The 27,058-nt window shown below is 41.8% G+C and overlaps 1 long non-coding RNA gene across 3 annotated transcripts in view; it reads left to right on the top strand.

Annotated features, from left to right (window-relative positions):
- The window catches only part of LOC105069052 (uncharacterized), a 41,525-nt gene extending 15,057 nt beyond the window's left edge, over positions 1-26,468 (top strand). Inside the window, exons 3-5 of one of the 3 annotated variants that reach the window (XR_006724912.2) lie at positions 19,010-19,092; positions 20,724-20,917; positions 22,473-26,468. This is a non-coding gene — a long non-coding RNA (uncharacterized LOC105069052). Of the gene's footprint in view, positions 1-15,660; positions 15,711-19,009; positions 19,093-20,723 lie in introns of all 3 variants that reach the window. The other 2 variants (XR_012502746.1, XR_012502745.1) reach the window with 2 other exon arrangements.
- Positions 26,469-27,058: the final 590 nt, after the last annotated feature.

The following is a 27,058-nucleotide window of genomic DNA, read 5'->3' as shown; positions in this document are numbered from 1 at the left end:
GGGGTCCTCCCAGGGGTATATCATAGCCAGTTTGGGGCTCCTCCAGGTTTGGGAGTGGCAGGTGGTCAGGACTGTGCCAGCTTGCTCTAGCGACAGGGCACGTTTTGCTGAGGCTGCTGGTGGGTGCCTGGTCTGAGTTAAGGAGAGATCTCCCTCTCCCTGAATAGCCTGGCATATGAGCATTGCTGGTGCTGGCCTGGGGGCTGGGACTGAGGAGGTGCGAGCCTGTACAGCAGAGATGGAGCTCCACCGAACAATGAAGCGGAGGGTGCTGGAGAGGAGAGAAAATTTCCATTTGGCTTTTCCAGCCTCTTGCCATGTCCCCAGAGCACAGCAACTTGGCAGCTATCCGAGTGCCCGATCCCTAGTCTTCCTTCATGAATTTTTCATTTCAGGCAAAGAGCCCTTATCTCTCACTGGGGCTGCTTTGGAGCCTGCTTTCCCAGCAGCTGGAGACAGAGCAGATGAAGCATTGCATTAAGGCCAGAATTATCTGTCCCTTGAGAGAGGAGGAGCACTCTGTGCTCCTGGAAGGACAGCTCCTACACCTGCCCCTCATTACTGTAGGACTTGATCGTTCATAATGAGGTTGGTTGCTGTTTTATTGAGATACTGTCAAGGGCTGACAGAGAAAGGCTTTGGGGTCAGCTACTGTGGTCCTGCCTGAAGGGTGAGGTCTCTCCTGGTGTCAATCTTTGGACGTGAGGTGGGTCCACAGTAGAAAAGAGGCACCGAGAGGAAACTTGGCCTCTCATGATCCAGATTTCCAGGAGTCCAGATGTCTCAGGGTATACCCCAGTGGTGGGAGGTTAAGGATGTCATCTCTCCCTGTGCCCAACCCCAGGACTGTCCTGGCCCAGAGCAAGAGAAGCCCCTGCTCAGTACTTCCTCAGGTTGCATCCCTTCCCATGGGGGAAGGAGTCTATACACCCACCCTATTATGGGTTGAATTGAGTTCCCTCAAAGATATGTTGAAATCCTAACCCTCAGTACCTCAGACTGTGACCTTACTTGGAAATAGGGTCATTGTAGTTGTAGTTAGTTCCCATGAGACACAGACACCTGGAAGGAGATGGAGCAGAGATCAGAGGGATGCAGCTACAAGCCGAGGAGCGCCAAGGATTCCTGCAAACCCCCAGCAACTAGGAAGAGGCCAGAAGGATTCTCCCTTACACATTTCAGAGGGGATGTGGTCCTGCTGATACCTTGATTTTGGACTTCTAGCCTCAGAACTGAGAGACAATAAATTTCTGTTGTTTTAAGCCACGCGGTTGGTGGTACTTTGTTACAGCAGCCCTGGGAGACTAATACACACTCCCGGACTAGACTCTGGGTACCAGGATTCCTGCCCAACTGGCACCAGGGCTTCCATTTGTCCTCTTGCCCAGGGCCCCACAAATATAGTGGGGCCTGAGATTTGGAGGTGGGGAACTCAGGAGTCCTAGTCCTGGGGTCCCTGGTGCAGAGGGAAGAGGGCTGTGACCTGCAGGGAACGAGCTACACTGGTGAGCTAGAGTTCTAACTCAGGGTGCCCTCTGAGTCTTTCCCTTTTGTTATTCTTCAGCTTCTAGGACAGCCTTGTTGGAGAGTCCCTGGCTGATTTTACCGTTTACAGCATAGCAGGGATAAATGACCATCGTTGAAGAGGGAGCAGTGCCACCCTGAGTCCAGGGTGGGAATGGCAGCAGGAAGCGTTGAGTGACCCCACCCCACCAACCCCCACCAGGGGGCCTGCCTCTCAGAGCCTGAAGTACCAGATAGGCTCCCTCCTCGATTCCACAGCCACAGCTACAGTAGAGGTTTTACTTTTTTTCTTACCCAAAATAGCATTTTCCTCCAAGAAGCTCCCCAGGGAATTCTCAGCTATTTACAAATGGTGAAAAATCAATCCTCAGAGCTCCCAAGGAATGCAGCCCCCAGCTTCCCAATGGTCCCTGTGTAACCCCTGCTTCTCCCCATCCCCAGAACCGCCCCCCACCCCAATTCCAAGTGCCCTTGTAACTTTGAGATGAAGCCATGAGTAGCTTAGAAGAGCTGTCCTGGGGCAGCCTCTTGAGCAGCACTCCATGCCCTCAGAGGGGGTTAAATAGGTCTGTTTTCCTTTGCACTGAACTTCATTTTGAATTGTACCAATTATAAATTAAACTGGATGAACAGTGTGACAAAATGCCAATGCTTGTTTGCTATCTTTCCTGGCATTGCCCTCACATCAACCCTGATGGGTAGAGATTGTTATCGTCCTCATTTTACAGACAAGTTGAGGCCCAGGGAGATTAATGACTTGCTGAAGGTAACGCAGTAATAAGGAGCATTGTTGAATCTGCCTCATCTCTTTTTGTTGCGCTGTTCTATCTCCTGGAAGCATCTCTGAAGGGATTAAACTTTCAAATCCCTGCCCCGATCCCTGCCCTGGGACAGCATGCTCTTTTTTTCTGCTACTTCTTAAAATGTATTCTATTACATTATTCAAGTTGCAAAATCAGGACATATTTATTGTAACTAGTCAAATATCTCTACCACCACCTCCTAAGGTGAACAGTATTAACAGTTGTGTGCATTTTTTGCTATTACTTTCCTTATAGAGATACGAATAGAAATTTGTAAAAATACGTATCTGGATTCCCCACTTCCATTTACAAAGTTTGAATCAAGAGCGAAATTCACATCATCCAGTTAGCTTGTGACTTACTTTTTACTTGGTAGTAGACCATGGTCATTTTTACAAATAACATTCCTAATAGCAGTCCAAAATTTCATAGCACAAACATGCTGTAAATTACTCAGTCCTCCCATATTGGTGGACATACAGGTTGTTTCTACCAACATTTGCTATTGTCAATAATATTGCAATAAACGTCTCTGTAAATACATTCTTAGAAACCAGCGGGATGTATTCCTTAAAGTAGGATTGTTAGATCAAAGTGTTTGCACATGAAAATGGAACAAACTAAATTTCCAACAACAGGAAATTGATTAGCACACATCCCACACAGTGGGATGGAACTTTCCTTACAAATAATGATAAATTTCTGTTGGTTTTTAAAATGTTTATTAGATACTGTCTAGAGAAAAGCCATGTTATAAAACCGCACATGTAGTATTACCCTATTTTGTAAAAATACGTGCATAGAATAGAAGACTTTGAGGAAAGATAACTGAAATATTAACATTGGTTATTTCTGAGTGGTGGGGGGTCACAAGTGACCTTTATTTTCTGATTTTGCATCATCTATCTTTTCTAAAATGCCTGCAGGGATCATGTGCTGCCTGTGTAGTAATGTGTTCATCGCTTTCCCGTTGCAGGGGGTCAGAGACCAGCTCAGGGTCTCAGCTGGTGGGGCTGAGGCTATTTTAAGGCTCCATGGGGGAGGCAAGGATGCCGAGCATCCTGGAAGCTAGCTCATGGTTCAGGAGAGTGGTGGCTCTGGCAGTCCCCTAGGAGCAGTGGGGTGAGCATCTTCTCAGCCTTCAAGGGCGGTGGGGGTGCTCTTGCTCTAAGGGAGGCCCCCACAAGTGCGTCCTGGCCTCCGTGTTCTTGCCTTGGCTTCTGCTTCACGCTTGTCTCTATCTCTGTTGCTGTTCCCCACGCCTATCTCGTCTCGTCTCTTGAAGGATCTGCTTATGACCAGTTCCTCCATGGCTTCTGCAGGTGGGTCTCTTGGTCTCAGCCCCTCTCTACCACCTGTGTTCCCCTTCTCAGAGAGTCTTGCTTTCTCTTTAAACCCCTCAAGAATGACAATCTGATTGGGTGGCCAGTACTGGGAGCTCCGGTTGGACGTAGCTCTCGCAGCAGTCCAGGTCAGCCTCTGTTAGAGACCCCTGACCCGGCCAGTGGTGACAAACATCCCGGGTGGTGGGATTATGCTGCCTGTCATTATCTGTGACGACTGTCACGGCTGGATTAGTGTTCTAGGGCTGCCGTGACGAAGTACCACAAACTTAGATAACAGAGATTTGTCGTTTTATTGTTTTGGATGCTAGAAGTCTGAGGTCCAGGTGTGGGTGGGATTGGCTCCTTCTGAGGGTGGGGAGGGAGAATCTCATCCATGCCTCTCCCATGTTGCTGGTTTGCTGACAATCTTTAGACTTCCTTGGCTAACCACATCACCATGATCACTGCTGTCATCTTCCCTTGGTGTTCTCCCTCTGTGTGTGTGTCTGTGTCCAAATTCCTCCTTTTTAGAAGGACATGAGTCATGTTGGATTAGGGATTAGAAGACATTTATATCAGACAGAACTTCTTTGGCTGCTATGAAATTCTAAGACAAGCCTGCCTGCTGATTCGATAGTAATTTAGAATTTACTTCATCTCTAGCTCCCGCAAATGGGCTATTCCTTTAATATGTCATCATAAATATATGTCAGCTGATAGCTTTGTTATTAAACACAACTAAAACCATTCTTATGATTTCTCAGGTTTAATCGCCTCCTAAACCATACCAAACCCCAGACAAAAAGTCCCTGGCCTATGGGAGGCATGGCCTGCCCCTGAAAGGAGTTATGCCACCAGGCTCCCGTCTCTCTAAACCGTGAACTATGGACTAGCTCTGAGTAATCTAGTTGAATAACATTTTGGGGGAAATCCATTTCCATCCTCTGGCCTAGCTTCCATTTATGGTCTGGTTCCCATGGGAAAATGCATTCCGAATTCCCAACAACTGATCTGCATGTGAACTTTCACTCTGGAGGTCAGGAACCAGAATGTGTTCCCTTGTAGCTCAGCCTTCGATGGCTTCCCGTGAGTCCTGTCCCCTGTCCCCCTTCTCCCCTCCCACCTCCTCAATACACACATTCCACCCTCATATGGTACCTCTTCTCTGAAGCCTGAACCACATCTTTTCTCTCCCTCTCTCAAAGCCCTGGCTCTTTGGGCCTGGGTTGCAACGCCTACCTTGCTTTGCTTGGGTTCTAGAGAACTGTGTGCAAGGGTCCTGACCTCTTACAGGATCTTAAAATCCTTGAGAATGAAACAGTACTTTTTCATCCTTATATCCTTCTAGGAAGAATGAGAGGAATACAGCATTTCTGAAGCTATGTGCCAGGCTCTTTCTTGCATACTTTCTTTACTTCTCCCCCAGCACCTAGCCTAGGACTGGCACATACTACATGCTCAGTAGACAACTCTTAAATGGACTGAATCCCCTGCTATGACAGCCTTCATGAAGGCTTCTTTCCCCCGGCTTCCTCCTGGCCCTGCTCTCCCAAGCTCCTGGACTCATGGGTGTTATTCAGACTGCCCTTGCCTCCGCCAGGGCTGAGGGAACTGAGCAGGAGGCAGGATTCGCTCCCTAGGGAACAGTCATCTGGTGTCTGAGGGAAAGCCAGCCCCCTCCTCTCCACCTCCTACCCCAGCAGATGGGACCCAGCGAGTTTGCTGGCTTCCCTGCTCCAATGAGAACAGAACAGATTTGGTCCCCAGGACTCACAATGTGAGAACAGGTGTGCTGGGTAGAAATCTCAGTTTGCCAGCTCAGGTGCACATGAGGTTTAACTTTGTTTCTCATAAGTCAGCTAACATTTGGAGATTGTATTATTTCTTTTAACTGAAGTATAATTGATTTACAATGTTGTGTTAGTATCTGGTGTACAGCAAAGTGATTCAATTATATACATATATACATATCCTATTTCATTATAGCTTTTTTTTAACCAAAAGAATTTAGTGTGTTTTCATTTCCTTTTTTTAAAAGAATTGAAGTATAGTAGATTTACAATGATGTGTCAATTTCTGGTGTACAGAATAGTGATTCATTTATACATATATACATTCCTTTTCATATTATTTTTCATTATATGCACAAGGTATCTCTGGAAATATCCATAAGGAACTATCATATTCCATCAAATCAAGGTGCCATCAATTGCAAAAAGCTCCACTGTTTTGTGTACCAAAAAGAAAGAAAAAAGACTGCTAAATGGAGAGGCAAAAGACACAGAATAGCCAACACAATATTGAAGGAGAAGAACGAGGTTGGAGGACTGACACTACCCAACTTCAAGACTTACTATAAAGCTGCAGTAATCAAGACTGTGTGGTATTGGTGAAAAAACAGACAGACCAATGCAATAGAACAGAACAGAGAACCCAGAAACAGACTCAAATAAATGTAGTCAACTGATGTTTAATAAAGGAGCAAAGGCAATACAATGAAGGAAAGACAGTCATTTCAACAAATGGTTCTGTAACACCTGAACATCACATCCAAAAAAAAAAAAAAAAAAAAAAGAATCTAGATGCAAATCTTAAACCTGTCACAAAAATTAACTCAAAGTAGATCACAGACCTAAATGTAAGATACAAACCTATAAAACTCCTAGAAAATGCCACAGGAGAAAATCCAAATGACCTTGGATATGGCAATGATTTTTTAGATACACCAAACGTACAATTCATGAAAGAAATCATTGATAAGCTATACCTGATTAAATTTAAAAACTTCTGCTCTTGAAAGACACTGTCAAGAGAATATGAAGAGGCACAGACTGGGAGAAAATATTTACAAAAGCCATTTCTGATAAAAGACTGTTATTCAAAATATGCAAAGACCGCTTAAAACTCAGCAATAAGAAAATGAATAACCCAATTTTAAAAATGGGCCAAAGACCTGAAAAGATATACAGATGGCAAGTAAACATATGAAAAGATGTTCCACATCATATGTCATCAGTGAAATGCAAATTAAAACAATGAGAGACCATGACATGTCTATTAGCATGGCCAAAATCTGGAATATTGACAATACCAAGTGCTAGTGAGGTTGTGGAGCAGTAGGATCTCTCCTTTCGCTGCTGGTGGGAATGCAAAAGTGGTACAGCCATTCTGGAAGACAGTTGGCAATTTTTTAAATAAAATTAAACATACTCTTACCCTATGATCCATGAATTGTGCTCCTTGGGATTTGCCCAAAGGAATTGAAAATTTATGTCCACCCAAACCCCTGTATACAGATGTTAATAGCAGTTTTATTCATAATTGCCCAAACTTGGAAGCAACTAAGATGTTTTTCGGTAGGTGAGCTGATAAATTTGTGACACACTCAGACAATGGGATATTATTCAGTGCTAAAAATAAATGAGCTATCAAGCCATGAACAGACAGAGAAGAAACTTAAATGCATATTACTAAGTAAAAGAAGCCAATTGTAAAAGACTACATACTGTATGATTCCAACTATATGACATTCTGGAAAAGACAAAACTATGAAGACAGTAAAAAGATCAGTAATTTCCAGGGGTTGATGGGGGAAGTGAGGGATGAATAGGTGCGGCACAGAGGATTTTTAGGGCAGTGGAACTATTGTGTATGATACTCTATTGGTGGTTACATGTCACTATCTATTTGTCAAAGCCAATGGGACGTATACTACCAAGAGTGAACCCTAATGTAAACTTTGGATTTAGGGTGACAGTATTGTCAGTGTTGGTTCATTGATCATAACAAATGGAGGACTGTGGAATGTTGATAGTGGGAAAGGCTGCACTTCTGCGGGGAAAAAGGGCTACATGGGAACTGTCTGTACTTTCTTCATAATTTTGCTGTGAATCTAAAACTGCTCTAAAAATAAAATATTTTTTAAAAAAAGAGACTGCCAATGAACTATCTGCCATGATGCCACAATAGTCTTCCTGCATGACCAAAAATCAGTCACACTAGCCCTTCACTGCTTTGAAATTTCTTGCATCTATTCTGTGAGATCTGGCAATTTCCCCTGCTTTAGGTTGCATTGTCTAGCGAGCCTCTTGTATAAATCTTGATGTGTAACATCTCTTTGCCTACTTTGGGTTTCTTCCTTTCTTGAGTTTTCAAAGTGGACCAAGCATGGACCAACAGCATCAGTATTACCAGGGGACTTGTTAGAAATGCAGCATCTTGGACCTGTACCAGACTTAGTGAATCAGAATCTGCATTTTATCCAGATCCCAGGGGATTCATGTGCACTTTGCAGCTGGAGAAGCACTGCTGCAGGAAAGCACCCTGTGGTTGTTCTGTAACAATAGATGGAATTAAGGTCATTTCTCCAGCAACTCATACGTTTGCTTCACTAATAGCAATTTTACACCTCTCTGTTGTTTTCGTGACTTTCTGCATCCAGAGTGACCTTTCATTTCAGTGCTGAATCAGAGTATAATCCTTTTGAAGACATTTTCAATAGCAATTAAACTCAGCCCGTGTAGTATCAGCAGTGCACATAAATCTTTTAAAGTGGTGACAATACAAAGCTATAACTAAGTTTGCACGTGTGTGGGCAATGGCATCGTCGTGATGAGAGCCACCTGGCTGACAGTTATTGTAAGACACATCCTGATTTCAGAGATGTTAAAATATGAAAAAAGATGTGTATTTTAAAAGTCAATGAAATATGATAGAGTCGGTTGCTTCTGGGAAAGGAACTGGATGGCTGGAGAATGAATGGGAGGGAGTTATTTCATTGTATACCCATTTGCATCTCTTGAGTTTTGAGCCCTGCAAATTTATAACATCTCACAAATATATCTATACATTTATATTTTAACTAATACGCTTGGCTCCAATCTTAACAAAATCTGCTTTGTGATACGAGGACCCAAGACCAAAATCTCTAAGTCACCCTTGGCTCCTCAGTGGTACTAGACATTGCTTTTAATGTAACCTAAGGATTGAGTTGGCTTTTTGGAAGGCTCCCTCACACACTAGTAGTTCATTTCGAGGCTATAGTAAAAAACAAACAAACAAAAAACAAAACCTCTAAAACTTCTAAGTCCATAAGGTATTTTTTTTTTCTTTTTTGGGTGTGGTGGGATAGGTGGAGTGAGGGAGGAGGTTTACATTTATCCTTGTTAAACAGGATGCTGTTGATGTTAGCCCATTTTTTTTTTTTAACTTTGGTTTTCAAACTCTAGTGTGCATCAGAGCCACCTGGAGGGCTTATTAAAACAGAGATATCTGGACCCCATTCCCAGAGTTGGTTGATTCAGTAAATCTGGAGTCCGGACCAAGAATTTGGATTTCTAACAAGTTCCCAGGTGTTGCTGATGGTGCTCGTCTGATCTAGCTAGCCTGTCCTTTTGAATCATGATGTCATTCTCCAGACATTAACTGTCCCTCCCAGCCTGTCTTCAGTCTCTTCATCTAAGTCATTGATAAAAGGTTGAACTGGAAGAGACTGAGGACCCAGCTTTGCAGCAAGAAGCTTCAGGCTAACATGGATCCACTCATCAGCCCTTGTAGGATATGATGGATTTCTGTCAGTGAGAAAGCCAGGAGCCAGGCTCCTCAGCCTGTTCCTAGAAACAGCACAGAGAATGTTGTGAAAACCTTGCTGAAATCTAGGCAGGCACAGTGTTCATTCTTGTTCACCCTTTTGAGGGTTGTTGTCATGCCCTAATTCAAGGTTGTAGGATCTTAGGCAACTGCCTTGTCTTCCTCCTCCATCTCTCTTGGGTGTGGCAGGGAAAGCTCAGGTGCACACATTTGAGTTAGTTGTTCTCCGTGTCATCCTTGGTCCATTAAAGATCCCTCTCCAAACCAATGGTCCCAAACAGACCCCTTGTTTTAATTGATTATTCCCTGTGCTAATCAGAATAGGCCAGGATTGTGCTGCAGCCTCCAAATCCCAGAAGCTTAAAACAACAAAAATTTATTTCTCATTAAAACTAACTGTCCAATGCAGGTTGGCAGGGTGGGGAAAGGGGGGGGGGTCATATCCTTGTCTTCACTCAGAGGTCCAGGCTGATAGATGTTTCTTCTCAAATTGTGCTTTTACAAGCATTTACTGTAGGGAAATAGAACATTGGGTGATCTCCCACTGGAAATTAAATGCACTGGTCTACTCACGGACATAGAAAATAAACTATGCTTACCAAAGGGGAAAGGGTGGGGGAGGGATAAACTAGGAGTTTGGGATTGACAGATACACAGTACTGTATAGAAAATAGATAAACAACAAGGACCTACTGTATAGCACAGGGAAATATATTCAATTTCTTGTAATAACATAATGGAAAAAATCTGAAAAAAATATGTATATATATGTATAACTGAATCACTTTGCTGTACACTTGAAACTAACATTGTAAATCAACTACACTTCAATAAAAAACAAAATTAAAAAAAAACCAAATGAAAAAATGCTCTGGTCTTGAACTGGCACACATGACTTCCATTCACGGCCCCTCAGACAGAACTAATCCCACAGCCCAGCCCAGCTACGGGTGAAGGTGGGCAGAGGGGTGGAATTCTCCCATGTGTTTGAGAGGAAAGGAGGTAGCCTATGGGTGAGGCCTAGAGGACTCTATGACATTTGCTTTTATCTCCCTAATGAGGCCTTCTCATGTGTTTGATGTGTTTCCTTTTATTTGCATGTGCTCTCACAGAATGTGTAGTGTTGTTTTATGGGCATCTGCTCTTAATTTACATAGATGCTATTGTGCTGTAGGCCTTATTCTATCTTTTTTTTCCTCGAACATTCTGTTTTTAATATCCATCCAGTTCGCTAAATATGCATCTAATCCATTACTTCTGATGGACACATATACCACATTTTATTTCTTTACTCCCCCAGTGGTGGGCACTCAGATTGCCTCTAACTCTTTGCTATTACAGTGCTATCATGAACATCCTTATATATATACTACATGAAATTATAAAAGAATTTCTTTGGGAAATTTACCTAAGGGCAGAATTGCTGGTTACTAAGTGTGTGTATTACTCAGCTAAGTAGTACCAGATTGTCCCTCCTGGACACCTACCAGCAGTGAATCAGGGTTCTTCTGCCTCCAAATCTCTGCCAACCTTAGACGTGGTCCAGCTTTCTAATTTTAGCCCTTCTGATGGGGATGCAATGGTGAATATTATTGTTTTAATTTTGTATATCTTCAATTACTACTACATGTGGTTGGAGTGTGGCAGAGGAGAAGCATCTTCTTTTTCTTTTCTTAAAATTCAATTTATTTAAACAAACATACACACAAAAACAAACAAACAAAACCCAACAACAATCAAAAGTTCAACCATTTCTCCTACCCTCCAATAATAATTATTGGTCAGAGAATGTAATCTGTGTAATGATGATGCTTTGGTATTTATTAAAGCCTCCTTTGCAGCCAAATACACAGGAAATGCTTTATAAATATCCTGTATGTGCTGGAACAGAGCATGCGCTCTCTGATTTGGGTTGTAGAGTTCCATGTAATCTCATAGCTCAAGCTTGCCAATGTTATGTTTTGGGTCTTCTAGAATTCTGCCTTGTTATTGTTGTGGGTCAGAAATTTAGGTGTGGCTTGATTGCATAGTTCTGGCTCATAATCTCTCATGAAGTTGCAGTCAAGATGTTAACCAGGGCTGCAGTTATCTGAAGGCTCAACTGGGGCTGAAGGGTCTGTTTCCAAGATTACTCAGTCACGTGGTTGTTGGCAGGTGGCCTCAGTTCCTCACCACGCGGGCCTCACCAAAGGGCTCCTTGAGTGCTCTCATGAGATGGTAGCTGGCTTTCCCCAAACAAATGATCCAAAAGAGTAAGAGCAAGGAAGAAACTACAATGCTTTTAATGGCCTAATCCAGGAAGTCACACACTGTCACTGCCATCATAGTCTGTTTATTAGAAGTGAGTTGCTGAGTTCAATCTACACTCAAGGAGGGGGGACTCAGTCACTCCTTCAGGGAGGATTATCAAAGAATTTATGTGTATATTTTAAAACCATCCTATTTACTAATATTCTCTCTTAACAGTTTGAAGATTCTTATTTTAAATTCATTTTAATTTTGCTTCATGTGATATATTTTGTTCCATTTTCTGTGTGTGTGTTGTCTTTTTGATGGAATATGTGCCTGTCGGGTATCTGGTATTTTGGCCTTTAAGTCCGTGTTTCCATGACAGTATTTAACACTCTGTCTTTTGGGGATACTTGTGCTTTAATCTTTGCCCCGTGATGTTTAAGGAGAGTGGCTTGGATGAAGCCAGGCAGGGAGCCCCAGGCATGAGCAACTGCTGCAGATCCCCATCCTTCCTCTTTATTTGTTGCAGGGCCACCAAGCAAAGCCCCTGCTCAGGGATTCGCTTTTGAACTTTTGGAAAGAGGCAGTGCTGTGAGGAGGAAGCTTCCCCGAGGGACACTGCCAGCCCTGATGATGGGACAGAGAAGGAGGGAGAAAGGAATGTCTGAGGGAAGCTGGTCAGCCACACCTGTGGTCACCAGCTTCTCACCCCAGCAGAACTACTGGGGTGTCTTGATGGCACCCCACCCACACCTGAAACCTGAGCTATTGCTCTGGCTTTGGTCACACAGAGGCCATGAAGCAGCAATGACTGTCCCAATCAATGTGGGGAAGAAGCAAGAAAAAGTCTTTTTTTTTTTTTTTAATTAAAAAAATTTGGGGAGAGAGGGGGAGGTAATTAGGTTTTTCTTTTTTAAAATATTTTTAATGGAAGTGCTGGGGATTAAACCCAGGACCTTGTGCACACTAAGCACACGCTCTACCACTGAGCTATACCTGTCCCCTGAGAAAGTCTTAAAAGATCTTCTCCAACCCAGCCTCCCACTGATGTATGGGGCAGCTCTACCCCCAGGTTGATGCCTCGCCCCCAACCCTCCAAATTCCCACCACACACACACTAGTTTACCACAACCTTTGGTCTTGCTGGGAGCTCTCATGATTTTTAGGTTTGTTTCTCAGATCCAAGCCTCTCTCTGCTTCTGCAGTTTATTTAGAGTTGACTTTGTGGCCCGCAGAGAATCAGGTGTACTTCCACCCCCAACCCATTTCCTCAGAGTCTGTACAAAATAATGGGGTAGATGGGCCACACACACCAATGCCTGCTGGAGTAGACAGATCACATGAATGGATGAAACTGTCTGCGGGTGAGGCAATAGGGAACGATGGAGCCTGCGGTGAAATGGAGTCTGCATGTACATGCTTTACCTCTTGGGCAGTGATACCCAGGCAGGAATGTAGGCCAGTATCCTCACGAAGCTACAAAGGCAGATTTGACGGAGAATTCATTTATTTAAAGTGTCTGAGGGTTGAATTCAGCTGGGAGTCACTAGTTTGGCACCCTTCGCTTTTTTAATCCCTAAAGATTCTTTTCGGATTTAACAAGCCAGAAGTCTTGGAGTCTAGAGTGTTTTCCCCCAAGTAACCTCTCAGGGGAGAACTCTCTCAAAAATGGAAACACGTCCTGTCTGGCATACCCTAGTCTTCTCCAGCCCACACTGGAGCCTTGTCCCAGTTCACCAGCCCACAGTTCTTAGTATCTGCTGGTTCCTCTTTTGGAAAATAACAACATTTGCCTATTTCTAGTCAGGTGGAGCCTCGCCCATTCTTAAAAATTTCTCAAAGATTACAAACATTGGTGGGGCCTTGGAACGCAACCAAAGCAGCCCTTGTTGACCTTGGAGGATTTAAAAAATGTTCTTTTTTAAAAATAAACCTCACCTCACTCTGTGCTTTATTTTCCCCATCATCCTCTCCTTCTGATATTCTATCATCACTTTAAAAGTATTTGTCTTGACTCTAAACTTCAGATCAGGTTTTGACTTCTTTCTCACACACCCCCCTTCCCCAGCCTACATCAAATCAATATAAGATCCCACCACAGTTGTGTGATCTTAGGCAAATCGCCTAAACTCTCTGCACCTCAGTATGCCCTGTTATAAAGTGGGGAAGTTGAACTGGCTGGTCACCAAAGTTCCTTCTGGAGCTAAGTTTCAGGGTTAGGGAACTCTGACAATTGGTTAAAAAACCTCGGACCCTTATCCCAGAAAAACAATCACATGGCCCATACTGGCTTCCCTTGTTTTGTCTGCCAAGACCACCATTCCCCCTTCTTTCAGGGGACACTTCTCCCTGACTCCAACTATTTGTCTCTAAATGGGCTACCAGTAAAAGTACTCTGCCCAGACGAGTGAGGTGTCAAATCCTTTTCTTTCTTTTTTTTTTTTTTTTTTTTTGGTTTTCCCCTTTCGAATGGTACTAGAAGGGAAAATTTCTTTTCCCCTTTGGCAGAGAGCCAAAGATATCAGTCCAGATCTGCCTGGAGCCATTTTCCTGCCTTGCAGAGAAAGCCCCTTCCATGTAGGCCACCGGGAAAGAAAAGATTGGAGATTGGTCGGGGTAGGGGGAGGGTGGGAGAGATTCCTCCAGGCCTTTCAGTCCTGGATCCAGCTGTCCCTGAAGCTAGCCCATTCTGACCCTTTCTATCTATTGGTTCAGTGAAACAATACATTTTTTTATTTGTTTTGGTTTGTGTGAGTTTGCATAACTGGCATTTACAGCAGAACGCATCCTGGTCAGTATAGACAAGACCTTGCCCTGATTTTTACCATGAACCTTTACATGTTAATACTGTCCTGTCCCTTGTCCTTATTGTCCTCACAAGATTCTAGCTCAGCTCTTTCAAGGCACCTTTAAAATGTCTTCTACGACTCCTTACACAAGTATTCAACTGTTTTGATGTGAATTAAATAGAATTTTAGTTATTTTCTCACATACACTCAAATTATCATCCCCTCCCTCCCCCAAATCTGTATGATTTTGGAGGACAAGGACACTATTTTCTACTTTTTAAAAGCTCCTGAAAAGTGCTCTGCACCCGGTCGGAACTCGCAAAATACTGGGGATTGTGGTGACAGTAATGACCATGTCATCAGAGGAACCCACTAACTTCGTGTACTGTAACATTCTTAAACCCTGCGAGTCACACGGATGACAAGGTCACGTGGAAACAGAGACCCTTCAGCCTGGAGTCCAGCCTGGAAGTTAAGGTTGCTCATGACTCCCCACAACACCTCCTCCTCCCTGGGGAATTTCAATCAGCCCTGGCTAAAGAGGAGAGCTGCTTCTGGAACTTACCCCACGAACTGAGCCCTGGACAGTAAGACCCTAAATACGGACAGCAGTGGCTACAGTCTGTTTTTATCACAAGTGCCAGAGGGGCCTGTGGCTAGTAACTTCTGGTCCTAAGGCCCTGGGAAGCTCCAGAAATTAAAGCGAGGGAGCTGGGTGCACACATGTACACACACCAAGGACGTTGTCAGCAGACAAATAACATGCTTTATCTACTTATGTAATTGCAACTTTTCAAAAACATTTTCTCAAGTACATTTACTGTCATTAATTTGTGGGGAGATGGGGTGGATATGTGAGGGTGTGATACCGTGAATAAAGTGTTCTGACTTGCAAGAGTCCCTCCTATCTTGAGAACCTCAGCTCGGGTGGTTGAGGGGAGGTGAGAAAGCAGTGGGCCATTTGAGCCACTAGAGGGCGCCAGGGAGCAGGACATCTCAAATTTGGGTGCGTGACACAGTCCTCAAGACATCTCAAAGGCCAGAAGTGGGGCCTCTTTTGCAGATAGAGATCGAAGCTCGTGGCCACCAGCCACCGGTGATTGAGTGGAAACAGAACTGCACCACCCAGTCTGTGCTTTGGGCATTCCGAGGCTTCTGCTACCAGGAAAGGCCCGGAAGTTCCGCCTCTGTGGTTAAGCTTTAGTGATGTCTCTTAGCTTCATTACAATTCTCTTTGTCCTAGCCAGTTCTCCAGACCTAAGCCAAATCTGCGTTCTTTCCGTCTCACTCAGGCCCTGGGGGCAGGTCCCCCAGGCAGTGAGGGGATTAGGTAAGTGTGAGGAAGGAGAGAGAAGGCAGCCATTTCTACCTACAATGACCTCATTGTCTTCCTTGAAGGCAGCAGCAGGAAACCTGCTTCAGGACAAGAGCAACTTCAGTTTTTCCAGGTGAGTGGGTGTCCAGGAAGTGCCCATGGAGCTGCCTCCAGGAGAATGAGTCATTTATTGGGAAAATGGTAAAAGGACTTAATTACCAAGACTATGGAGACATTATACCCAAGAACTGGAAGTATGTCTTTTTCCGATGCTGCTCTAATGTTGTCACTGGCAGGGTGATCCACTGCAGAAGCCAACCAAAGGATTCCTGACCCTAAAAAAGCCTTTTGGGCAACAGACTATGGCCTGGAATAGTCAACAGACAGACCACAGCCCGGGATAATTAACACACCAAAGGTGCTCCCCTGTGCTTTGAAAGGTCAAAGGAAACTTTCTCCCTTTTAAAATTCTCAACCCCAAACCCCTTCTTAATCTGCAAATAATAAATGCTGGAGAGGGTGTAGAGATAAGGGAACTCTCCTACACTGTTACTGGGAATGTAAATTGGTGCAGCCACTATGGAGAACAGTTCCTTAAAAAGCTAAAAATAGAGTTACCGTATGATCCAGCAATCCCAGTCCTGGGCTTATATCCAGAAAAGATGAAAACTCTAATTTGAAAAGATACATGCACCCCAGTGTTCATAGCAGCACTATATACAATAGTCAAGACATAGAAGCAGTCTAAGTGTCCATCAACAGATGAATGGATAAAGAAGATATGAGATATATATATATATACACATACATATATAGTGGAATATTATTCAGCCATAAAAAAGAATGAAATGTTGCCATTTGCAGCATCATGGATGGACCTAAAGGTTATCATACTGAGTGAAGTCAGACAGAGAAATACAAATATCATATGATATCACTTATATGTGAAATCTTAAAAATGATACAAATGAACTTACTACAAAACAGAAACAGACTCAGACATAGAAAACAAACTTATGTTACCAAAGGGGAGAGATAAATTGGGAGTTTGGGGTTAACAGATACACACTACTATATATAAAATAGATAAACAACAAGTACTTACTGTATAGTATAGGGAACTATATTTGATATCTTATAATAAACTATAATGGAAAAGCATCTGAAAAAGAATATCTATATCTATATATATCTGAATCATTTTGCTGTACACCTGAAACTAACACAACATTGTAAACCAACTATACTTCAACAAAAAAATAGATAAGGTCTGTGGAATGAATGACTGTTTCACTGAGAAAACACAGGACCTAGTTAAATCCTGAACTTCCTTCTCTTCTCCTTCAAAGTTTTATGTTTTCTTCCCTCCATCCTTCCTCTCTCCCTCCCTCCCTTCCCTTCTTCCCAGCTTGCTTCCTTCCTTTCTCTCTCTTCTTCTTTTTTTCCCTACATACCATAAATGTCACCTTTTTAGAGTGTACAATTCAGTAGCTTTTAATATACTCATGGAATTGTGCAACAATCACCCCTATCTAATTCCAGAGCATTTTAATCACCCCCCAGAAGAAACCCTGTCCCCATCAGCAGTCACTCTAGCTCCTCTCTGCACTCAGCTCCTGAAAAATGCTGATTTCCTTTCTATCTTTATGGATTTCTTATACTGGACATTTCATATAAATGGAATCATACCATATATGGCCTTATGTGGCTGACTTCTTTCATTTAATATAATGTTTTCAAGGATCATCCATTTGTAGCTTGTTACTACTTTATTCCCTTTTTATTGCTGAATAGTATTCCATTGTGTAGATATACCACTTTGTTCGCCCATTCATCAGTTGATGGACATTTGAGTTATTTCCACTTTTTGGCTATTATAAATAATGTTATAAACATTCATGTGCAGGTTTTTGTGTGAATATATGTTTTCATTTCTCTTGAGTAAATGTGTAGGAGTAGATTTGCTGGATCATCTGGCACCTCTGCTTGATCTTCTGAGGAACTTCCAGACTGTTTTCCAAAGTAGCTGCACCATTTTATATTCCCACTAGCAATGTATGAAAGTTCCAGTTCATCCACATCCTTACTAATACTTTTTATTGTCTGTCCTTTTGGTTACAGCCATCCTAGTTGGGGTGAAGTAGTATCACATAGTGATTTTGATTTGCATTTGTCCAAGTGGCTGATGATATTGAACATCTTTCATGTGCTATTGGTCATTTGTATATCTTCTGTGAAGAAATATCTGTTCAAATCCTTTGCCCATTTTTAAAATTGGGTTGTCTTTCTGTTGTTGAGTTATAAGAGTTCTTTATATTCTGAATATTAGACTCTTACCAGACAGATGCTTTGCAAGTATTTTCTCCCATTCTGAGGATTGTCTTACTTACTTTTTTGATAGTGTCTTTTGAGGTATGAAAGGTTTTAGTATGATAAAGTCCAGTTTGTCTTTTGTTGCTTGTGCTTTAAATATCGTATATAAAAAACCATTGCTTAACCCAAGTTCACAAAGATTTACCACCATGTTTTCTTCTAAGAGTTTTCTAATTTTAGCTCTTCCATTTAGACTTTGGTCCATTTTGAGTTAATTTTTGAACATGGTATGAAGTAGGGGTCCAACTTGATTGTTTTCGTTTGGATGGCAACCTGTCCTAGCACCATTTGCTGAAAAGACTTTTCTTTCCTCAATTGAATGGTCTTGGCACTCTTGTCAAAAATCAATTGCCCATAAATATGTGGAGTTACTTCTAGACTCTCAGTTCTATTCCCTTGATTTATGTCTATCCTTATTCCAGTACCACATAGCCTTAATTAATGTAGCTTTGTAGTAAGTTTTGAAATTGTGAAGTGTGAGTCCTCCAACTCTGTTCTTTTTTGAGATTGCTTTAGCTGTTTTGGACCCCTTCCTTGCATTTCCTTATGAATTTTAGGATCAGCTTGTCAATTTCTGCAAAAAAGGCAGCTGGAATTTTGATAGGGATTGAGCTGAACCTGCACATTCATCTAGGGAGTATTGGCATCTTAACAACACAAGTCTTACAGTCCCGGAATATGGATGTCTTTCCACCTATTTAAATCTTCTTTCATTTCTTTCAATGATGTTTCATAGTGTTTAATATAGAAATTTTATGCTTTTTAAAAAATTTGTTCCCAAGGATTTTATTCTTTTTGATGCTCTCATAAATGGAATTATTTTCTTAATTTTATTTTTTGGTTGCTTATTTCTGTTGTATAAAAATGCAGTTGGTTTTTGTATATTGATCTTGTATCCTACAACCTTGATGAGTTCATTAGTTTTCATAGTTTGTGTGTGTGTGGGTGGGGTTTCTTAGGATTTTCTGTGAATAGAGATAGTCATCTCTGGATATCTGTCAATATAGTTTTACTTCTTCCTCTTCAATATGGAGGTATTCTATTTATTTTTCTTGCCAGGTTGCCCCGGCTGGCACCTCCATCACAATGCTGAATAGAAGTGATGAGAGCAAACATCCTTGTCTTCTTCCTGATTTTAGTAGGTAAGCATTCATTCTTTCACCATTACGTGTGATGTTATCTGTGGGTTATTTGTAGGTGCCCTTTATCAGGTTGAGAAAGTGAAAGAGTAGGAAACTAACTAACAAAATGGTTTCCCTGATGCTAAAGCTGTTTACTGATTGATTCTGACTTAACATTTTTGCAACTTGTTTTCCTATTTTCTCTGACAAACTCCCATCTTTGCTTCACTTGCTCAACTGCTTTTGTGCTTAATAGCCCCCAGCCTTTCTGAGACAGGAGGGAAGGGGCCATTAAAAGAATGACACAGAAGTTAGCAGCAAGATTGTGCAAGATTCAACTCCCAGTAGACCTTGAGCTTTATTATACACTCATTGTAATATATTAGCATGCTAAATGGCACTCTCACAGGTGCCATGACAGTTTCAAGGCTGACCATAAAAGCTCAAAAAGTGGGTGATGGCCAGTTTCCTGGGACTCCCAGCCTCTTCACCAAAGTAGTTGGACTAATCCTCCCACCTGTTAGCATGTGAAATGACTGAGCCCATAAAAAACCAACAACCCCCATGCCTTGGGCTGATCTCATTTTTCCTAGCCAACCCCACGACCTGAGATCTTGCTCTCCCTTCTGAGTAAGATGGCCCGCATTCTGCTGTGGAATGTGTATCCCCTAGGCCTTGCCTCTTGCCTTTTGAGATGATCTGCATTCTGTCTATGGAATGTGTACCTACTTTTACTTTGAACTGAACACCCACCCCCATGCCTCGTGCCCTCTCTGGCCTTCTGAGATGGACTGCGCTCTGTCTATGGAGCATGTATCTCCCTGAATAAATCTACCTTCACTCTACTATGGCTTGCTCTTGAATTCTTTCCTTCTCAAAGCCAAGGACACTTACTTGGTGAGCGTGTCCCAAGGACTTGACTGAAACCTGGGATACAGCCATCCTCTCATGCCCCATTTTTTCCTGGATCATTTCCATTACACTCTCCATTCCCTATACATTCTTTACCCAGTATACCTTATCCTTTAACCTAGACGTTGTGTTCCAGAAAGGTGGTCATGGGCTGATAGTCTCAGGAGAATGAACAGACCCTCCGGAGTTTCTCCATGATGCCAGATGGATTCATCAAGATTAAGAAGAATACAGCACCCTGGAAAATGCCCTGATTGTTGTCACCTTTCTGTTCCATCCAATTTGTCTAAAAACCTCAGGACACCGACCCCAAGATGGATTCACAGTCTCTAAGGCATTAGCTTCTGTGACTCCCCTTTGCCTGGCAAAGCAATAAAGCTGTTCTTTTCTAATTTTCACAAAACTCTTCCTCCAAGTCTCAATTCAGCTATCAGGGTACAGAGGCTGGTTTTTTAGCAAAAAAGTTCTTTTCTATTCCTACTTTGTTGAGCATTTTTATCATGAGAGGGTGTCAGATTTTTGTCAAATGCTTTTCCTGCATTGGTTGAAATCACTGTGTGGCTTTTGTCCTTTATTCTATTAAAATGGTGTATTACACTGATCAATTTTTAATGTTAAACCAACTTTGCATTCCTGGGATAAATCCTACTTGGTCATGTTGTATAATCCTTTTTAAAGGCTGCTAGATTTTACGCATTCTTTCTATCTTATGTCATATGTCTCCTTTTTCCATCCATTAGTTTTTACCCATGTGAATGAAAAATACTGCCTACCATCAAGCCATCACATTGAAGCTGCCCCTGACTGTGAGCCCTGAGGGAACTCAGGATGGAGACAGGATGCCCATCATCAGCCACTGCAGCCATCCCCCAACAGTGCACCCTTAGGAGATTCTGGATGGGAAAGCACAGGGTACTGGCCCTAGAGAGTGGAGGTGCATATCAAAGGAATGATTTCAATAAGCCCAGATTCTTGCATCTTCCCATACATAGAAAAGTGCTAAAGTCCTTAACTCGAGATGTCTGATTTTATTTAATTAACAGTAACCTTTTGATGTTCTGACTACCTGGTCTTTCTTGCAAAAACTCCTATATATCCTGGCTCCTCCCTTACCTCTTCAGAACAGTCCTTTAGAGTGATCTGAGAGGCTGTCTCCTGGGCTTGAAGTCCTCAGTATGTCCACTGAATAAAACATAATTCTCAGCTTTTAGGTTGTGCATTTTTTAGTTGACACCCAGCTTCTTAAAATATATTTGCATTTAAAAAATCATCCATGTACACCATAGAGAAATAGTAGTGCCTTCAGTAAACCAATTATAACATGAAATATCAAAGTCTTCTGCATCATAGACCCCAGTCCACAACCCAGAGGTAATCATTTTGGCATCTCTGTTTTGTGACTCTGTTTAGGGGCCTTTGTTTTTCAGAGCAATTCTGAGTTCACAGCAATACTGAGCAGAAGGTACAGAGATGTCCCATATACCCTGGCCCCCTACACGTGCATAGCCTCCATTATCAACACCCCCCACCAGAGTGGTATGTTTGAAGGAGAATTAATAAAATGGCCGCACTTAGGCTAACAGATTGCTTATTCTTATGCTTGCCCTTAGAATGATCAGCAAGCCTGACTGACCCGTTACTACTCACAGCTCCAAGCCCATTGTTAAAACTAAAGCTATTGATTTTACTATTTCTGCTCTATCCCAGTAATTAAAAGTAACAATCATGCTTGGTTTCTGAGTCCTTCTCCAGGGAGAAGGTCACAGGACTGTAACCTCATAAAATAGCCTGAATTACCAAGAAGACCAGGCCTTGGGTGCTTATAAGATAAAGAGATGGAAAGAGCGACAACCACTAGCCTCTATAGAATTGGTCACCTGGAGACACCATGATGCCACTCTGTCTTATGAGAAGAAAATAATTCTGTTGATTGTTATCGATGCTTTATTGTCTGAGCTATGGCTATATAATCATTCTGCCCCATCCTCAAGATGGGTTCACAGTTTTGAAGGCACTAGCCTGCTGTGAGTCACCTTTGCCTGGCAAAACAATAAAGCTGTCTCTTTTCTTCTAAGTTCCAAAACCCTGTCTCTGAGTTATTTGGCTCCTCAGGGATGGGGGCCCATCTTTCAGCAACACATTTGTTAATACTAATGAACCTATGTTCACACATAGTAATCACCCAAAGTCCATAGTTTACATTAGGGTTTACGCATGGCATTGGCCATTCTATGGGTTTGGACGTACTCGTAATGACATGTATTAGCCATTTCATATTTCTTGATTTATCAACATTTGATTGTATCTAGAAGAAGTAATTTTCAAGCTCACACTCTTGGCTCCCTTCCCACCTTTCTTCTCCCCTAATGTCAATTATCTGTTTGTTTCCTCCTAGTGGTATGATAGATTGTGTTTTCAAAGTTGACTGCAACAATGTCTCCCATCCCACATTCTCCCTTGCAATATTAATTTACCTTTCTTCCATCAAGAGGTGGAGTCTGTTTCCCCTTCCTCTGAATTTTGGCTGCCCCTGGACCCATTTTGATCAATGAAATGCAAGAAAAGGTACAATGTGTACCTTCCAAGGCTGGACCTTAAGAGATCTGCAACATCTGTCTTCACCTTGAAATGTTTCTTCTTGGAAACTTGTCATCATCCTGTGAGGAAGCCAAAGCAGACAGTAGACAGGCTGACATCCAGCAGAACACAGCTCGACGTGTAACATTGTGGCCAGGGCTCCCCACTGAGCTTTAAGCTGGCAATGAACATCCCCTGCTAGTCATATGAGGAAGGCTATCTTGGAGCATCCAGCTATTCCAGCTTCTCAGCCAACGCTGCGGGAAGCAGAGCCACCCAACTGAACATTGCTTGAATTTGTGACCCATAGAATTATAAACAAATAAAATGATTGCTGTTTTAAGCCACTAAATGTTGGAGCAGTTTGTTACACAGCAATAGGTAGCTGAAACACATGGCTAATTTATAATTTTAAATTGTACCCCTAAACTTCTATTTATTGATTCCACTATGTATAATAAAAATTTGTTTATCCTGTTGTGGACAAAGAATGTGGCCTGCCATTTCTGCCATTTCAGTACAAAGAATGTTGTGGCTATCAAGCCTGCAGCCACTGGAGCTGCCCTTCAGGTCACACCTGTGGGATGTAGAAAATTGGATACTGGCCCTAGACAGTTAAGATGCATATTGAATATTTCAGTAAACCCAGACTCTTGCCTCTTCCCATATGTAGAAATGCACCATAATCATCAACTTGAGATGTCTGTTTTTGTGATTAGCAGTAATCTTTTGATGTTCAACTACATTTTTTTTTTTCCCAGTAAAAACTCCCTTACATCTTTGGAACAGACCCTCAGAGCTATCAGAGAGGCTATATTCTGGGCTTAAGTCCTCAGTAAATCTGCTGAATAAAACATAATTCTCAGCCTTTAGACTGTGCTTTTTCCCCCCTAGTTATCTCCCCACATTTCCCAACCTCTGTGGCTATATCATTACTTCTACTTTGTCAATGTTTTAAATATGTATATTCTATCTTATACTTAAGATAAACTATTCTGTGCATATAAACTCTGTGCAATGAACTATTCTCTGCATTATTTAGCTTTGCTCTTTCAAATATGGTAGCTACTAGCCACATGTGGCTATTGAGCACTTGAAATGTGTCCAGCCAATTGATATGTGCTATATATGTAAAATACACACCAGATTTCCAAGACTTAGTGCTAAAAAAAAGGTAAAGTATCTCATTAATATTTTTTGTTGATTAAATGTTTAAGTGGTTTTTTGAGTATGTTTGTGTAAATGAAATATATTATTAAAATTAACTTTACCTGTATAAGTGGTTTGGGTTGCTGTAACAAAATACCACAGACTGGATGAATGGTTTAAACAACAGAAACTTATTTTCTCACACTTCTGGAGGCTGGGAAGTACAAGATCGAGGGACCAGCAAGTTTCATTCTGAGGTCTCTTCTCTTGGCTTGTGGGTCAGTGCCACCTCTCTGTGTGCTCCCAGGACCCCTTCTTTGTGTGAGTAAAGAGAGAGCGAGAAACCTGTTGTCTCCTTTTTCTCCCATCTCCCAGCTCTGTTGAGATCAACATGTAACGTGTAAGTTTAAGGTGCGATATCACCTTATCATCATCACCTAATCAATGTGATGACCTAGTACACAAGTACCTTGTGAAATGATTATCATAAAAGGTTAGTTAACAGTTCTATCACCTCACATAATTACCGTGTGTGTGGTGAGAACACTTAGGATTTACTCTTTCAGCAAAGTTCATGTATAGGATACAGTAGCTCCTATAGTCATCATGCTGTACATTATCCCCAGAACTTACCCAACTTACGCGTGGAAGTTTGTACCCTTTGACCACCCATTCATTTCTCCCACCCCAACCCCTGGCAACAACCATTTTACTACCCGTTTCTACGAGTTCAGCTTTTTTAAGAGTCCACACACAAGTGAGAGCATACAGAATTTGTCTTTCTCTGTCTGACTTACTTCACTCAGCATCATGCCCTCAAGGTTCATCCATATTGTTGCAAATGGCAGGGTTTCCTTCTCTTTTAATGGTCTGATAATTTCCCCTTGTGTATATAAACCCCATTTTTCTTTATCCATTCATCTGTTGATGATACTTGGGTTGTTTCCATGTCTTGACTACTGTGAATAATGCTGCAATGAACATGCAAGTGCAGATATCTCTTTGAGATAGTGATTTCATTTCCTTTTGATAAATACTTAGAAGTGGGATTGATGGATTATATGGTAGTTCTACTTTAAATTTTTGAGGAACCTCCATACTATTTTCGGTAGTGGCTGTATCAATTTATGTCCCCACCAACAGTGCCCTGGTGTCTCATCCTCTTATAAGGACACCAATGCTATCAAATTAAGGCCCCACCCTTATGACTTCATTTAACTTAACTTACTCCCTTAGAGGCCCCATCTCTAAATACAGCCACACTGAGGGTTAGGTCTTTAACATATGAGTTTGAGGGACACAAACATGCAGCCCATAATATCACCCATATCTTTCTACGTTTGTAATGTGGCTACTAGAACATTTAAATTACATATGTTGTGCACATTATATTTCGATTGGCAGCACCAGTCTAGATGTTGGCTTTAAAAATTGAAAACCAACTGTAGTGGGCTGAATGGTAACCCCCCTGCCCCAACACCAAATATGTCCATGTCCCAAACCTGTGATTGTGACTTTATTTAGAAAAAAAGGCTTCACAGATGTAATTAAGTTAAGGATCTTGAGGGGAGGAGATCATCCTGGATTATCTGGATGAGCCCTATTTGCAATGACAGGTGTCCATATAAGTGACCCACAGAGGAGAAGACACAGAAGAGAGTAGGAGGCAATGTGACCACGGAGGCAGAGGTTGGAGTGATGCAGTCACAAGCCAAGGGCTACTTGGAGCCACCAGAAACTGAAAGATACAAGGAAAGATTCTCCTTTAGAGCCTTTGGAGAGAGCTGTCTTGCTGACACCTTAATTTCAGACTTCTGGCCTCCAGAACTGTCAGAGAACAAATTTCTGTTGTTTTTAAGCCACCAAATTTGTGGTCATTTGTTACAGTTCTAGGAAACTAATACATAAATATATTATCATTTATAGTATTAGGACAAAAAATTGTGATTGGATCCACAAAGAAGTAAGTGTAATTCTTTGCACTACAATTATGCTTCTTGAAGGAGAGGTTCTTAGCATCAAGGTCAAATGGACTCTTGTTTATTACACTCCCTCTATTTCTTGAAATGAGCTCGTTTCAGATCAGTGATTGCTTTGGAGCAGAGAGGACTGACTGGGAAGGGACATGAGAGAATTTTCTGGAGTGATGGACATGTTCTTCATCTTGATAGTGGTGTAAGTAAGGGGTAATGGAAGTACACATTTGTCGAAGCTGATTGAGTGGTATTGTTAAGATCTGAGTACTTTTCCACATGTATGTTATAGCTCAATTTTAAATAAATAAACTGCTTGATTCTGATAGGGTTTAGGGCAGGTTGCCTCCAAATATCCACTTTGGCATATTGACTATTTTGAATTAAAGTTACTGGAGAAAGAGCCAGTGCAAAAAAGGACACTCTGACCCTCTCTTTGTTCCCCTGAAAACAGGAAATAAATCTCCCACATGAAAGGTACCCTCCCTGCACCAGGAGGTTAAGAGACATTCTTATCGCCTGTGATAGGGAATTCAGGGCTGAGAAGGCCAAGTAAACAAACTCTGCTTTGTTTCTTCACTAATTAGTACCCAAGCCTAAATTTGTCTTGTCAGTTTCTCACAGTTTTTTGTTTTTGTTTTTGTTTTTTTTTTTCAGTTCATCACAAATGTATTGTTTCTTTGTCTAAAAGATATAAAATCTAACCTGCTTTGGTCATTTCTTTGCGTCTCATATTTCTGGGAACTCCCATACATACAAAATTAAAGTTTGATTTTCTCCTGTTAATGTGTCTCATGTCAATTTAATTATTAGACCAGTCAGAAGAACCTAGAAAGGTAGATGGAAAGTTTTTCCTCCCTGACACTTTATATATAGGTGGTGACTTCCTCTTATCACTTTTTGTTTTCCCTAGAGTTTTAAAATTGCTTCTCCCCCTGCTACCTTTTTTTTTTTTTTTTTTTTGGCGGAGCAATACTCATCCTCTTTCATAAATATTATCTGTTGGTTGAAACCCACTTTCTCATTGAAAGCACTCTTCATGTAACTCCTTGACTTCTTACTGTAACTGAGCTACTCATCTATAGGTCTGTGGACAACTGTCATTCTAGGATTTCTTTTCCTTAATTCCTTTTTCATTTTGCTGGAGTTTGTCCTTGAATTTTTTTTTTCCAGAAAAGGCACATGGGAAGTCAATGTTCTGAGTGTTTACATTTCTGAAAAAATTTTTTGTTTGCTCTTTTGGCTGAGCATACAGCTACAGAATCAAAACAACATCTCCTGAGGACTAGGAAGGCATTGTCTCTACACCTTCTAGAATCCACTACTGCCGCTAAGGCTATTTATTCTTTTGCAGGTGACCTGCTTTTCCCTCCCCA

This window comes from Camelus bactrianus, chromosome 27 (genome assembly GCF_048773025.1).
Source record: "Camelus bactrianus isolate YW-2024 breed Bactrian camel chromosome 27, ASM4877302v1, whole genome shotgun sequence".
Lineage (NCBI taxonomy): Eukaryota > Metazoa > Chordata > Mammalia > Artiodactyla > Camelidae > Camelus > Camelus bactrianus.
Note: the sequence above shows the minus strand (reverse complement) of the source record. Positions and strands in the feature narration are given on the sequence as shown.